Source organism: Pyxicephalus adspersus, chromosome 11, assembly GCF_032062135.1.
Source record: "Pyxicephalus adspersus chromosome 11, UCB_Pads_2.0, whole genome shotgun sequence".
Classification (NCBI taxonomy): Eukaryota; Metazoa; Chordata; class Amphibia; order Anura; family Pyxicephalidae; genus Pyxicephalus; species Pyxicephalus adspersus.
The window spans coordinates 58768574-58782273 of record NC_092868.1 but is presented as its reverse complement, the minus strand read 5'-3'; the positions used below and the strand labels follow the sequence as shown (position 1 = coordinate 58782273).

Sequence of the window (13700 nt, the reverse complement as noted above, 5' to 3'; positions counted from 1 at the left end):
CCACCAAAGATATTGTTTGCTATCTGTTAGGGTGACATTCTTCCCACTGGCCAGCAATGTAAGAGGAATTCTTACCACTGATCACCACACTAATGTACTGTGAGCTGAGGATATAAGAATTACAGAAGGGGTTCCCTGCAGACCTGAAAATTATTTCAAATGGTTCCCCCATGTTAAAAAGGTTGAGAAACACTGAAGTAGACACCGATTCTTTGCCTATTCAAGTGACAGTGTCTTTAAAAAGCGCCACTACCAACCATTGATACCAATGTTCCAAAACCAGACACATACGTTTTCCTCCTTCATACCTGGTACCACAAAGCCTGGTTTCAGCTAAATTAGAGGGCCCAATTGACAGAATCACATGAGGGTAGATACAAAATACAAAGCACTAGGTATTTTTCACAGGTATTATCACTTTGCTTTGGTGATGTCTCTTTAAAGACAAGCATTTGTAGACACCACAACAAACCTGTAATGTTAGTTTGGTCAACTTAACATTCCACAAGATTCACTTTGGCTGCTTCAGGGGTACAGATTCTAGTACCATCTTTTTTTAAATTGAAAATATTTTTCCTATTGTAATTCCTGATACAGGTTGACATTCAAAAATCCGGCCAACTCCATGTCTGAGGAGTGCCAGATTTTCTAAAATTCCATATTTTTTACAGTTATACCGTATATGCTGTATATATTTAACAGAAAATGACTACCTGTACAGTTCTTTAAATGGTGACTTACTGAATCCATAATGGGGCTATACAGCAGCAAATAAAAGGGAAGGAATGAGCAAGCAAGACCCAACAACTGATTCTGGAGTACAGCACCATCAAAACATAAACACACTTCCAGAAAACAGTGTAAATTTGAAAATGCACTCCAGAAATCTGAAGGAACCCAATTTTTGATGGCCGGATTTTTGAATGTCAACCTGTATTAAGTCTCTCATACCTATCCTCAAGCTTGTTCACATTTTCCCAGCACTCCTTTGTTTCTTTGCTCTCTGACACAGGTGAATTATATCAACTGCAAAAAGCTGTGACACTCACCTGCTTCATAGGGAAGAGAACTGAAATATATGCTCATTAAGTTGTTTCCAGAGACCTTAGTATTCCAAAGTACAAATATATGTATATGTTTTAGCAAGATTGCTTGTTTACTGAATAGTGCTATCCACAGACCTGCTACAGCTGTCCTATGTAATGGGCTGCCTGCTGGAAAATAATGACATCTCTAACTGTTTGGAGGATTGAAATGGTAAGTGGAATGCCTTTAAAAATGTACTTGGCCCTTGGTTTATTTTGTAGACGTGTGTATCAAAGTGTCAGCACTGAGTCTGCATTACCACCAGTCAGATTTAGACCTACAAATAACAGAGTCTAAAGTTTGTATTGAATCGGCATGTTTTTACTAGCACATAAATGCATGCTGTCAACATTTTTATATATGCTATATCTTATTTTAGAAGGACCCATGTGAACTGACTTAAATGGTAAAATGCAGGTCAATATATCACACATGCAACAAGTAGCACATTGGCAAGAATGCATTAAAGTGCTAAAACTACCTTTTCCAATGTACATTTAACATTGCCAAAATGTATTACAATCTGCTTGGACACACTTTGATATACAAGGATTTTTAATGGCTGTTTTCACTTGTTTCTGTTAATTTTTACCTTTTGTCTATCAAAGATAAGTGATAAGTATAAGTAATAGGTAATAAGCATAAGTAATATGTTATATGTATGTATTTTTCAGATAAAGCTTAATAATAATTGCAGTAAAGTTAGCCTAAGTTCAGACAGTTGTCAAATGTGTTGTTAAGTTCTCCCAGGCACCCATTTTTAACACATATGTGCTCAATATAAGCATTTAATAGATTTTTTGACAGCAGCTTGCTGAAGTCTAAAGAAATGGTTTGAGTCACAGACTGCCTTGAGATGCTCCATGTCTCAAAAACTGCACCACAGCCAAACACCTGGACCAAGAGATCCCAATTGTTGTAATTCACTTTGGGGCAGTCAAGTATTGTTTGTAAGCAGTGATATTCCCCTGTCCAAACCATCTATCAGGACTAACAATTTGTACTTATCACTGATATTTCATAGTATATCATTAGTGTGCAATGTTCTAGTCAGAATCAGGCTGTATGTATGTTGTAGGCTTCAGTGTTCTCCCCAGCACCTTTTAGCTGGGCGCACCACCCGTCACATTTCAGTAGCCACCAGGCTGTTTTTGGGTGGTTACTGATAAGTTGGGTTACGATAAAGGGGCTACCACCCACCTAAACTTTCTGCCCACCCAGTTTAAAAAAATCTCTGTGTTGAACACTGGGCTTAATGATTTTATAATTTGTTTGCTTTCTGACACCTGTGGAAGAAAGTTTCTCTGCTAATGAGGAACCCAAATCTTTTAATCAAAACCGACTTGCACAGAGCTTAGGCGAGGCCTCCTCCTCGAAAAAGTGTTTCAAGTCTGTAATTGTTATTAATATTATGGGTACAGTGAGGATGAAACTAGAACTTATTGAAAGCAGTTTAAAAAAATAGTAATAGACCAAATGTTCTGTTAACCCCCCTAGCATTCTAATTCTTCTGTATTTCCACGCAAGAAGTGTTACATTTTTTTACATAGAAATTCATTTTACATTGTAGGCCTAAAATTCTTAGGCATAACTCACTGAAATATTTCAATTATTTAATGAATTTAATACATTTAATAATAAACTTTAAATTAAAAAAACACAAAAATATGTTAAAAAAATAGTTAAACATGTAATATAACTGTACAATAGCATGTTTTAATATATATAATAAAATTATAAATATATAAATATTTCTTTGTGTTGGACTCAATACAGCTATTTTGTTTTGAATCCAATACAAAAATATTTAAATTTCCCACTGACCCCCACCCCCCGCACCGACGCATGCACCGACATCACTGGTAAACCACGGATCATCTCTGCACACTCGGGATTACCGCTTTTTGCATGTAAAATCTGCCCTGAGTCACATTGGGCTTACCACTAGGGGGGTTAGCTATCATTTGACCGGTGGTAGGAGGCAGCAGCCTTGTCACTTGACAGTAATTGCACAGGGTCAGTAAATTCTGCTAGCCGAACCCAGCAGTATGGCAGTAGATCATTTTTAAACTTTACGCAGAAGCAAATTCCTTAAAGTGTTACAGGAGTAGGTGGCTCCTGGTGGCTTTTTTTCTTTTACAATGCACTGTGCATATGCCATGTAGTGCAGAGCCCAGCAGTATTCTTGGCACTGACAAGAATAAACTTCCATGTGGGAGACAATATAAATTCTGCACAGGTGCAAAAGTTACATTCTCAGTGGCTGCCCAATGGCCAAAGAGGGCTGCAGTGGACCCAGAAGAGTCTGCAGCAGAGATGGAGTCCTTTGGGGATCTAGCAGTGACATCATCCTGGATCTGTCTTCTCTGGAGGCCACAAGAAAGAAAGGTAGATGTGTGCTGTGTAAAGCTGCCAATTATGTCATGACTGAGGAAAAGAGGAGGAAAATATGATATCAACTCCGTGGGAGCAATGCATGGTGTTAAAAATTCAGTGTTTACCTCAACATGATTTTTATGTATATCCATTGGATGATACTTGTATGTTGTTGTGAATATTATAATTTTTTTAGCACAATGAATAACATAGTAATACATCGTTAAAATATCAAGTGATGTATGACCAATAAACTTGGTTTATTTATTGCATTTCTTTTTTATTTGCTGATGATATTTTAAAGTCTGAAGCCCTCAGGCAAAAAAAAAATCTTAGGGATGTCAGTGACACTGACACTGAAACTAATTGTTTTGTAGTGGCTTTACATAATTCATTCAGAACCCAGCTAACTTCCTCATAGGAATGCACGGACTTTGGGAAGGGATGTAGACAGGTTTGACAACTTATGTTATGCTGGAAGTGCCCTTAGGCTTGGAGTTGCAGTTATTGGTGTTGCGATGTTTTGACCGCCCTCAGGTAAGGCTGGGTACACACATGCAGTAATTGTCATTGAAAAGGATCTTTCACGATCCTTACTAACCAGTGCTGTACATACAACACCGTTCTGCTCTATGGGGAGGGGTGGGGGGGAAGACGGAGCGGCACCCTGTTGCACGCTCTCCCTCTTCACTTCCATTAAGATCGCTCGTCATCCGTGGATCCGCCAGGACAGTCGTTCGAACTGTGGACGACGGGCGCTGTATACACACCAGATTCTCGTGGGATATCGGCCCTGAGACGATTATCAGACGAGAACCATTGCAAGTGTGTATGTAGCCTAAGTTCTATTTGAAGGGCTTAGTACATTTGAAATGTCAATTCTGTAACTTTATAAGTTTATCTCAGTGGAGATGGCAGAGAGCCCAGGAGATTGTCTACCTGGGGGAACAGTGATATTCGGGACAGGTTTTATCATTTGTGCAATCACAAGCTGTGCTAACAGCCTGATACAAGTCTGAGTTCATCACCAGAGAGGGTAAGAGCCATATCAAGTATGTTGGTGCCTCCAGGCCTCATATACATCCAAAAGTTTGCTGGGAGCGCAGTGACTGTTGGTTATGCCATTTTTGGCATTAAAAGTTCTGCACCCATATAATAGCATGGCTTAGTATAATTAAAGTAAAGATTTATTTACTTACTATTTATTTCATTTCACTTCAGTCTTTTAGAAATGATTCCTTGTCTTTAGAGTTCAATCTTTGCAGTAAAATTCTTTGGTCAGGGTTCTGTTCCATGTAGGGTTATTCTGTCCCTTTGCCTGCCAGATAAACACAATCCACAGAAATAGGTCAGATTCTGAATAACATTATGCCATGGAAGATTTCTTATTGCCATGGCTTCCAGAGACCCTTTCTGCTATGTGTTCTTTTCATGTTCAAGATATTTTACACTAAACTCTGTAATGTTTTATACAGTACATATGGATATGTACTTTTGGTGGCAGTGTAATGACCATGCAGTGTGTTTTCTAAACACAGGTAGATATATTTTTTTATTGAACAACAAATAATTGATTTTATTAATGAATACATAATAAAACTACAGCAAAAACAGGGTTATAATCATGTTTTTATTGCAGTGTTCCAGTTAGGGAGATCTTTTTACCCTCATTTCCTGTTTTAGAAACTATAAGTAAGTGGAAATTCCCCCAAAGTGAGTGTAAATTCTGATTCTGGTCCGACGAAAAGCACTAATAATAGCAATTCTTTAAATGTGCCAGTGATTAATTTTGTTAAGGTTGAGTAGGGTGTCACTGGGACAGGAACAAGGAGGAATCTTCCAAGGGAAGGTATAGGGTCAATGACCTAGCAAGCCATCACTGACCCCTGTGGCTGCAGACACTGAGGAGAAATGTATCTCAAATTTATCATAATTAACATAAGTACTAAAATTGTAGATCATGTCCACTTACTTCTGGCAACAGAAACGTGGAAGAATGTACTTTTTTTTTTTTTTTTTTTGCACCACAAAAGCTGCTGACTTAAGGAACCAAAGCTGCTGACTTAAGGTGTTAAGAATTACATTCCAATTTTAGTGCGTCTGTTGTGATTTAGAACGAATTGCTCTACTCTACCTGCAACTACATAGGCTAGTGAAGGCTCAGTTTAAAGGTAATTTAATTAAGTCCAAGAAAATATTTTCAAAATGTAAGAAAATATTGTGTTTTTCAACTACAGAGAACTCCTCAGACAGTGTAACACATGTATTGATTTGAATGATTGTTTAGGTACATAACGAATGAACATAGCGAATATGAAGGTCAACCATCCCACAATGTAGTCTTCTTTTTCAGTGCACTATGATGCAAAACATTGGTGTTAACAGATCATTTTGAAAACCAAGGATTCTATCGTGTGCATTATTATTTTTTTTTTCTGTTTTGATGATGCTAGAAGTGCCAGATTCTAGAGGTCAAAAAGCTGCTTACCTGTCAGGTTATCTGTGACACCCCAACCAATAATAAGCAATGGAAAGAAAGAGGTGTGATTCCGGGTTCCTGCATTTAGAACGCTGCATCTCATTCAATGTATAAAAACTCATTTGTTTTTTACTTTTGATAACAAGTGGAAAATAAAAATAGATTAATAAAAATGTTATACTTGCATGCACTACTTGCAAATTAACATGATCATGATAAAGAATAGGAACTGTTTATTGCTTGGTTCTAGATACCCCCTTATCACAAAAGTGGAGAGCAAAGGAGACCATTAATCCGATTGTGGGTCTCTAAAATGTAGAAAAGAAATGGATAGCACTTTTGTCACAAAAAGGAGCAGATCCAGACAACACCTGAAGCTAATCCGTGTGAATATTTAATATTGTTCCTACTAACACTAATTCAACACCACAAGAAATATTGCAGTAATTCTGGCATATGATATGATTACATATTGGCACACCTGTCCTTTTCAGAATCTTTACTGAAGCATAAATTATCAGATTAACATACTGGGTTGATTGGGATCATTTGATCTGGGAGGCAAATACAACCAAACTGGTAATAGAATCCCATGGTAAATGTTATATATTTAGGGTGGATTAAGTGGTTTTGATACTGAAAAGTCCTGATATATTATAGGAATCAGCAAAATCTTCATTTGTTGCTTTATTTGTATCAGATTATTCAACATCTAGTTGCAACATTGTTTTTTAGTCCTTTCCACTTAAATTTCATACATTTGGGATCATTCAATCATTGAGTATTTGCTTGTCAACAGAGAGGATGCTGACACAAAGACTTTAGCTCTATACTTCAATACTTAGGTATCTTTATTAAAAAGGTCCTTTACCATTTACCTGGACCATTTTTGGTTCATTCACCCCAATTCTTAACCCAAACTCCTCAATATATTTAAATTGTCTCTTCACTTCCTACATACACCATTCATCTTTCCACTGTTTATACCTCAGCAAGGTACTCGCAACAGCTGCATCATAACTACCACTGGCTCTCCCCCATATCCCCTGAGAAAGCGAAATGCGTCGGGATCCGTGACACAGTTAAAACTTCAGTGTACTTACTGCTCCATTTATTCTAGCCAGTTGCTCCTTGTATAGTATGAGTCCTCCACCCCCCCCCCCCCCCCCCCCCCCTTAACCTTGAAGGATTGAATGAAGGACATTTTTCTGACTAGAAGTGTATATATGTTTTGGATTGCTTTCAATACTTGTTTCGTTTCTTGCTATTTGCAACACTTACATATAAACGATTGAGCCACAAAAAAATCCTCTGATATTTTCTCTTGTATTGAGTATTTGGTATAGTGTATTGAAAGAGGAATAGACTGCAGAGATGGAGACATAATCCTGCCCCTGTACAAAGCATTGGTCAGGCCACATCTGGAATATGCCGTCCAGTTTTGGGACATTGTTTTTGGAATTGGAGAGAGTGCAGAGAACTAAACTAATTAAAGGAATGGAGGAGCTCCGCTATGAGGAGAGATTAGCTGAACTGAATCTATTCTCCCTTGAGAAGAGACGTATAAGGGGGATATGATCACCCTGTATAAATATATAAACGGTCCATATAGAGAACTCTCTTCCCCATTATTCACTGTAATGTCATTACAAAGCACAAGGGGGCGCTCTTTGTGTCTGGAGGAAAAGAAGTTTAAGCTCCAGATAAGGAAGGGATTCTTCACTGTAAGGTCTGTGAAAATGTGGAATCGGCTCCGTCAGGAAGTAGTTTCAGCAACTACTATAGATTGCTTTAAGAAAAAGCTGGATGATTTGTAGAAGCACAGAATATAACTGGGGATTAAGGCTTTAGACAACAGAGACTTGATCCAGGGAACATCCGATTGCCTCAGGGAATCGGAAAATAATTTTGTCCCCTGCTAGAGCAAATTGAACCAGGGGTTTATAATGTTTATTTTTTGCCTTCCTCTGGATCAGCTATGTCTATACGGTTTTATCTGGGATATGTTTATTTTCCTAGTGTTTGAACTTGATTGACTTGTATCTTTTTTTTTTTCAAGCCAACCAACTACATATACTAGAGTTCTTTATGTTCTGTGGTTTGAAGCAGAAATTGACAATACATGCATGTACAACGCATGTTTCTAGGAGGGGACAAAATTCTCCAGAGTAATATGCATTGCAGCTCATATCGGTTAGCTAAAATGCTTACATAGCTTTAATGTAAATCATGTGCAGCTTTGTGATAATTTGGTCTGGACTTGTTGATGAGTCGTATGCACAGGTGATGGTGTTTGGCTGTTTAATTAACATGGAATTTTTCTTTCTTAACTAGTATAAGGGAGGATCATAATAATGATAAATATTTGGGTGGTTGATAGAATTAGATATTGCCAAATGTATTTGTACAATATAAAGAAATAATATGTAGGATTAACTTGTTTTTGTGCAATGATGAATCAGTTCATGATGTAGTTTAGATAAAGTATGTCTTAAATACCAAGACTCTTACTTGCATACATATAAAGTTATGCAACTTATTTTTGTTATTTGACAGACAAAATTGGGATGCAGCAAAACAATTAAGTGTTTTGCTGACTGCAGACGTCTGAGGGGTACAGAGGTCTTTACTGTAAAAAACGAAGAGGTGACCCCACCGGAAGATTCCCCTTTATCTTCTTTTCTGTAAAGTAGGAGATTCTATCACTTATCAGTCGTGATGAAAATGGTCATCAAAATTTGTTCAAAGCCCAAAGGAAACAAATAGCAAAAAAACCCTCAGCATTAAAAAATAAAAAAAAATAGTTTGGGCTCTGTATCTATTTTAGGATTATTTATGCCATGGTTAGGAAGGGAGGAAGGCTAAGAGCCATAAAAAAAAGCAGAAACTTACCAAGATGTTCTGGTTCCAAGTCCACTTGTTTCAGGTTCCTACAGTTTAATTCTATAATAATATATGCTTTTAATTACTGGTTTGGTAAACCACATGCTTATCACCTGTGAATATGAGGTCTGTATTATTATTGATATGCATGTATCTTATTAGGTTTCATTTAGTTGAAGTTGTCAATATGTATTCTGTGGAAATACCACTATTATGCTGACCTAAATGTTAGTACATCCTACATATTGATGATTAGCTTGAGCAATTCATTTTCATTCTGTCCCAATTCCAATGACCACAGACCTTCTACACTGCTAACTGAACAACGCCTAAACAAGAATTGCCTAAGTAGTAGATGGATCCTGGAAGTTTTGCCTAGGTTGAACTGGGGCCTGGTGTGGTGATAGGGTGAGTCTTGCACAGTGATAGTAAGGAAGAGGCTGATGGAAGGACTGGTGTGGTTGTGATAGTGACAAGGGGTGTGTAGCTGGCACAGTGGTGCAAAGAGCAGAAGGGACTGGCATGGTGGTGGTGCAGTGCTGATATGGTGTTGGTAATAGGAGCAGTATGGGTCCTGCGTGAAGGCTACTATTGGGTGGTGATAATCGAGAGTGTGACTGGTATGGTGGGATGGGATATGCTTCGTATTTTCCTCTTACCTCCGCTCTTCTATATCTTTGTTGTGGGAGGGAGCAGGGATTGTGATGCAGGATGTGTGTAGTATGGTGGGAGATGGTATGTAGAAGAAAAAGGAGGCATAGGAGTCTGGATGTAGGAGAAGAAGTTGGCATAGGAGTCTGGATAGTGAGAGAAGGCATTGCATGGAGAAGGCAGTGATTGTTATGCCAGAAGAGAGGAGGTCTGGCCAGGGGTGCAGCCATGGTATATTTGTGGTGGCCGGGCTCAGGAAAAGAAGAGCAGGGAATTGGGGCTGTAGTGTTCCAGGCAATGTCTGATCAGGAAGTTACACACTATGTTAATTGGCCCACAAAGTGAGGTGATGGGGTGGAAGAGGAAACCGGAAGAGAAATCCCCCACTGGCAAAGGGAATCTCTGAAAAAGGCATCATTTTCAATAGAAAGTACATCTTTTGATTTTATTGCACATGCTTATTGTTGAGATTCGTTATAAGTGCAGAATGTGTTAGAAAAAAATTGCAAATATTCCTGAAATGTAGTCAGTTTTTATACTGTTATAGTGGTGAAATACAAGCCGTATGAAGTGGCAGAGGGACATAGTAGGACTCAGTTTATGAACAGTGAGATATAAATGGAAGATGAGTTCAGAATAGAAACCTGGAAGAAACTAAAATATGATAGGTCTGATATTAGAAAAGTTCTAAAAATGTGATTTAGGTCATAATGATAATATTAACTAATAATAACAATAGCAGAAATAAAGCAAACATTTGACCAAGTAAAAAAAGGGGAAAATATAGAAATATATTTATTAAACCATTTACTTTGTTACAAAAATCTATTATTTAAATTGATGAACATTTATGCTGGAATGTAGTAAACTGCTACAAAAGGATCTTTCAATGTAGTGCCACTGAGAAATGTATAAAATTTACAAATTAGTTGACCTCCTATAAAATCTTACCTTCATTGTTCACTTATTTCATGTTGATTTACTGTAGAAAATATAGATAAAAACTCTGAAAGCTTTGTCAAAGCTACAGAAGATAAAAATATTGTAGATTGATAAATGCTGACAATTCACCCTAAAACAGTCCCTACTTTCAATAATTTGACAGAATATGACAGCATACCAACACTTCCTCCATTAATATCCTAGGACAGGGGTGTCAAAATCTGGCCCGCAACGTCCTTTTTTTTTGGCCCCCAAAGGAATCCTAAATATGAATTGCAGCTGGCCGGCCGCTGTATTGAAATAGCGCTGCTACTACAATTTCTGGCATCACTCACGTCCATAGACCAGGGGCCTTTCTGTGTGGCCCCGCATTGAACGCAGAGAATTGTAGTAGCGGTGCTATCTAAGTGAAGAGGGAATTCCAGCCACTCATAACATTAGGCACCGCATTGGACTGTTTTCTTGACACAGGGAATTGTAGTAGCGGTGCTATTTCAGTTTCAAGTTTGGCCTGCGACTTTGTCTAAGTTTTTTTAATTTTGGCCCATTGTATATTTGAGTTTGACACCCCTGTCCTAGGACAAAATCATGGTGCAAAGCTTTTGCTGTAGTGTAAAAGATAATAAACGTAATTGTATTCTCCAAATCAGCCACTAGAGAGCAGTGTATGACCAAGCACAGTGCAATTTCTGAACAATGAGCGAAGCAGGGAGTGTTGCTGTCATAAAAATGGAATGACAAATTTATTCTTTGACATTGTATGACTACTTCAATCTGCTTGACAAACCGTTTTACATTTTTGCAATAATCAATAATTAACAAAATGTATTTTGTGTTCAAATGTGATCATATTGAACGTATATGGATATATAAGATACTGGTGTTTTTCAACCTTTTTTAACATTGGAGAACCATTGAAATAACTTTTAGATCTTCAGGGAACCCCTGTTATGTACTTTGTTTCTACAGCTCACAGTTTTAGTGTATAGTTTACAGCGTAGCGTACAGTTTATTAGCGTAGTGGCCAGTTGGGAGGATTTCATCCTTCCAGATAGCCAAAAAGATCATCAGATGATACAGTGCCTAACCCAGAAATTTTTTTAAGCCGGGTGGGAATATATTGTAGGAATAAATTGTGGGAATAAATTGTGACCCAACGCTTCAGTAACCACCCAAAAACAGCCAGGTGGTTGCTGAAAAGTGCCGGGTGGTGCACCTAGCTAAAATGGGCTGTGGAGAACACTGTGATATCAGTTAAAATGACGTTTTACCTTGGCACAAATTGTTTATGGGTCAGGGAACCCCTAGAACCTCTGGATGAACTCTGGTTGGGAAACACTAATATACTAACAAGGAGGTTTTGGTGTTTGATTCTTTTGGAGAGTTAATAAAGATGGAAATATTAAGTATATTCCTTGTGATTTATACAGTTCAGGAATGAACTTGCCTGGTCCTGAAAGCAAACCCCCCAAAAAACAGAATCTCTTTTTTAAAGCAAAATATGTTCGCACTTTATGAATATAGAATGTTTAAAAAATGTATTGCATCCTACCAATTCTTGATTTTTCCACTTCTAGGGTGACAACAGTTACCTGTGCTGTATTGTTTAATCAGCATTTGTTAGTCTGACAAAGGTCTACAAAAGTAATCTCTTCTCCATATAATATGTGAAAGATGTTTTCAAGAGCACAGAGATAACTGGAATAAAAGTGCAGCATTGTTAGAGGACATAGGGCGTTATCCGCTCAGAGGATTTCTGGCAGAATCAACTGATATAACAATTCAAATTGGGACAAATAGGAGAAGTCTATTGTAAGGTTTTCATACACTACCAAATTACCCAGTAAAGGGTATCACATAAAATCCTGCATAGATCCCCTGGCCACCATACTTATCCCCAGAGCTAATTCCACTTACCAATGGACACAAAGATGCAGCAAATCATGCTCAATGTTTATATCTCACTTCTTCTCTGCTAGACAAGGTCTGTAAAAATAAAAACCATAGCCTTCCTGCAATAGTAATGATGTGTAACAGCCGCAATGCTACTGGTCAGAATAATGTACGCGGGGAATTGTAAAGTATACCCTGGTAATTCCTGTAAAGCATAATTTTAATGCAAGATCCACTTTAAAAGCTCAGTTCTCCAAGTAGTCATACTTAAAGCTGGAGGATGGTGTCACTGGTCATGAATAAAACGGGGTTACTCTATTATACAAACACTTGTAATAAGGATACCCCCCTACTACCATTATACCTTCCAGGTCACCCTACCCCTATTATACCTTCCAGGTCACCCTAGCACTATTTCACCTTCCAGGACACCATACCACCATTATACCTTCCTGGTCATGCTACCCCTATTATACTTTCCAGGTCACCCTACCCCCATTATACTTTCCAGGTCACCCTACCCCCATTATACTTTCCAGGTCACCCTACCCCCATTATACCATCCAGGTCACCCTTCCCCCATTATACCATCCAGGTCACCCTTCCCCCATTATACCATCCAGGTCACCCTACCCCCATTATACCTTCCAGGACACCGTACCCCCATTTTACCTTCCAGGTCACCCTACCCCCATTATATTTCCAGTTTACCCTAGCACTATTATTATTATTATTTATATTATTATTATTATTATTAATAAACAGGATTTATATAGCGCCAACATATTACGCAGCACTGTACATTAAATAGGGATTATACCTTCCAGGCCACCCTACCACTATTTTTTACCAGCCAGGTGCTTCTCAGGCAGATTTTGGAAGCAGGACCTTGGATCAGACGTTTCTTACTGTACTTACCTGGGTGGGGGACAGATCTGCCAGATGTAGCAAGCAATTTAAAGTACTAATCACTGGTAGTGTGAGGTTTGCCTGATGTGTATTTGTCTTATAATTATTTAGACTGAAATTGTTATTAGTAGATTGATACATACATAGTCTATTTTTATAAAGCTGAAAAATATATGATAATTATATATAATGTGTGGTAATTAATGATTATAAACATATTTAAGCCTCCTAACTACCTTTTAGGGAGTAACCTAGAATTAAAATAAAGAGACTTGTCAGAGCAGCAGTAGTAAGTTGTGCAACCTGTGGGTTCAGAGCCCCAATACCGACATATGAACTAAAGACATTGCCCCTGATTCATCAATAAAATCCGCGCTCGCTGGAAGCGCAAAAGTACGCGCGGCCATCGATCACGGATTACCGCGGTCTGGACTCGAGTATGCGCGTACACTCGCCTCACTACCAGCCGGATTCCAGCCTT

General features: G+C 38.2%; 1 long non-coding RNA gene across 2 annotated transcripts in view; it reads left to right on the top strand.

Moving 5' to 3' along the window:
- The first annotated feature begins 1136 nt into the window (after positions 1-1136).
- The window catches only part of LOC140340586 (uncharacterized), an 88594-nt gene continuing 76030 nt past the window's right edge, over positions 1137-13700 (top strand). For both annotated transcript variants that reach the window (XR_011922674.1, XR_011922675.1), the window contains exon 1: positions 1137-1257. This is a non-coding gene — a long non-coding RNA (uncharacterized lncRNA). The remainder of the gene's footprint in view (positions 1258-13700) is intronic.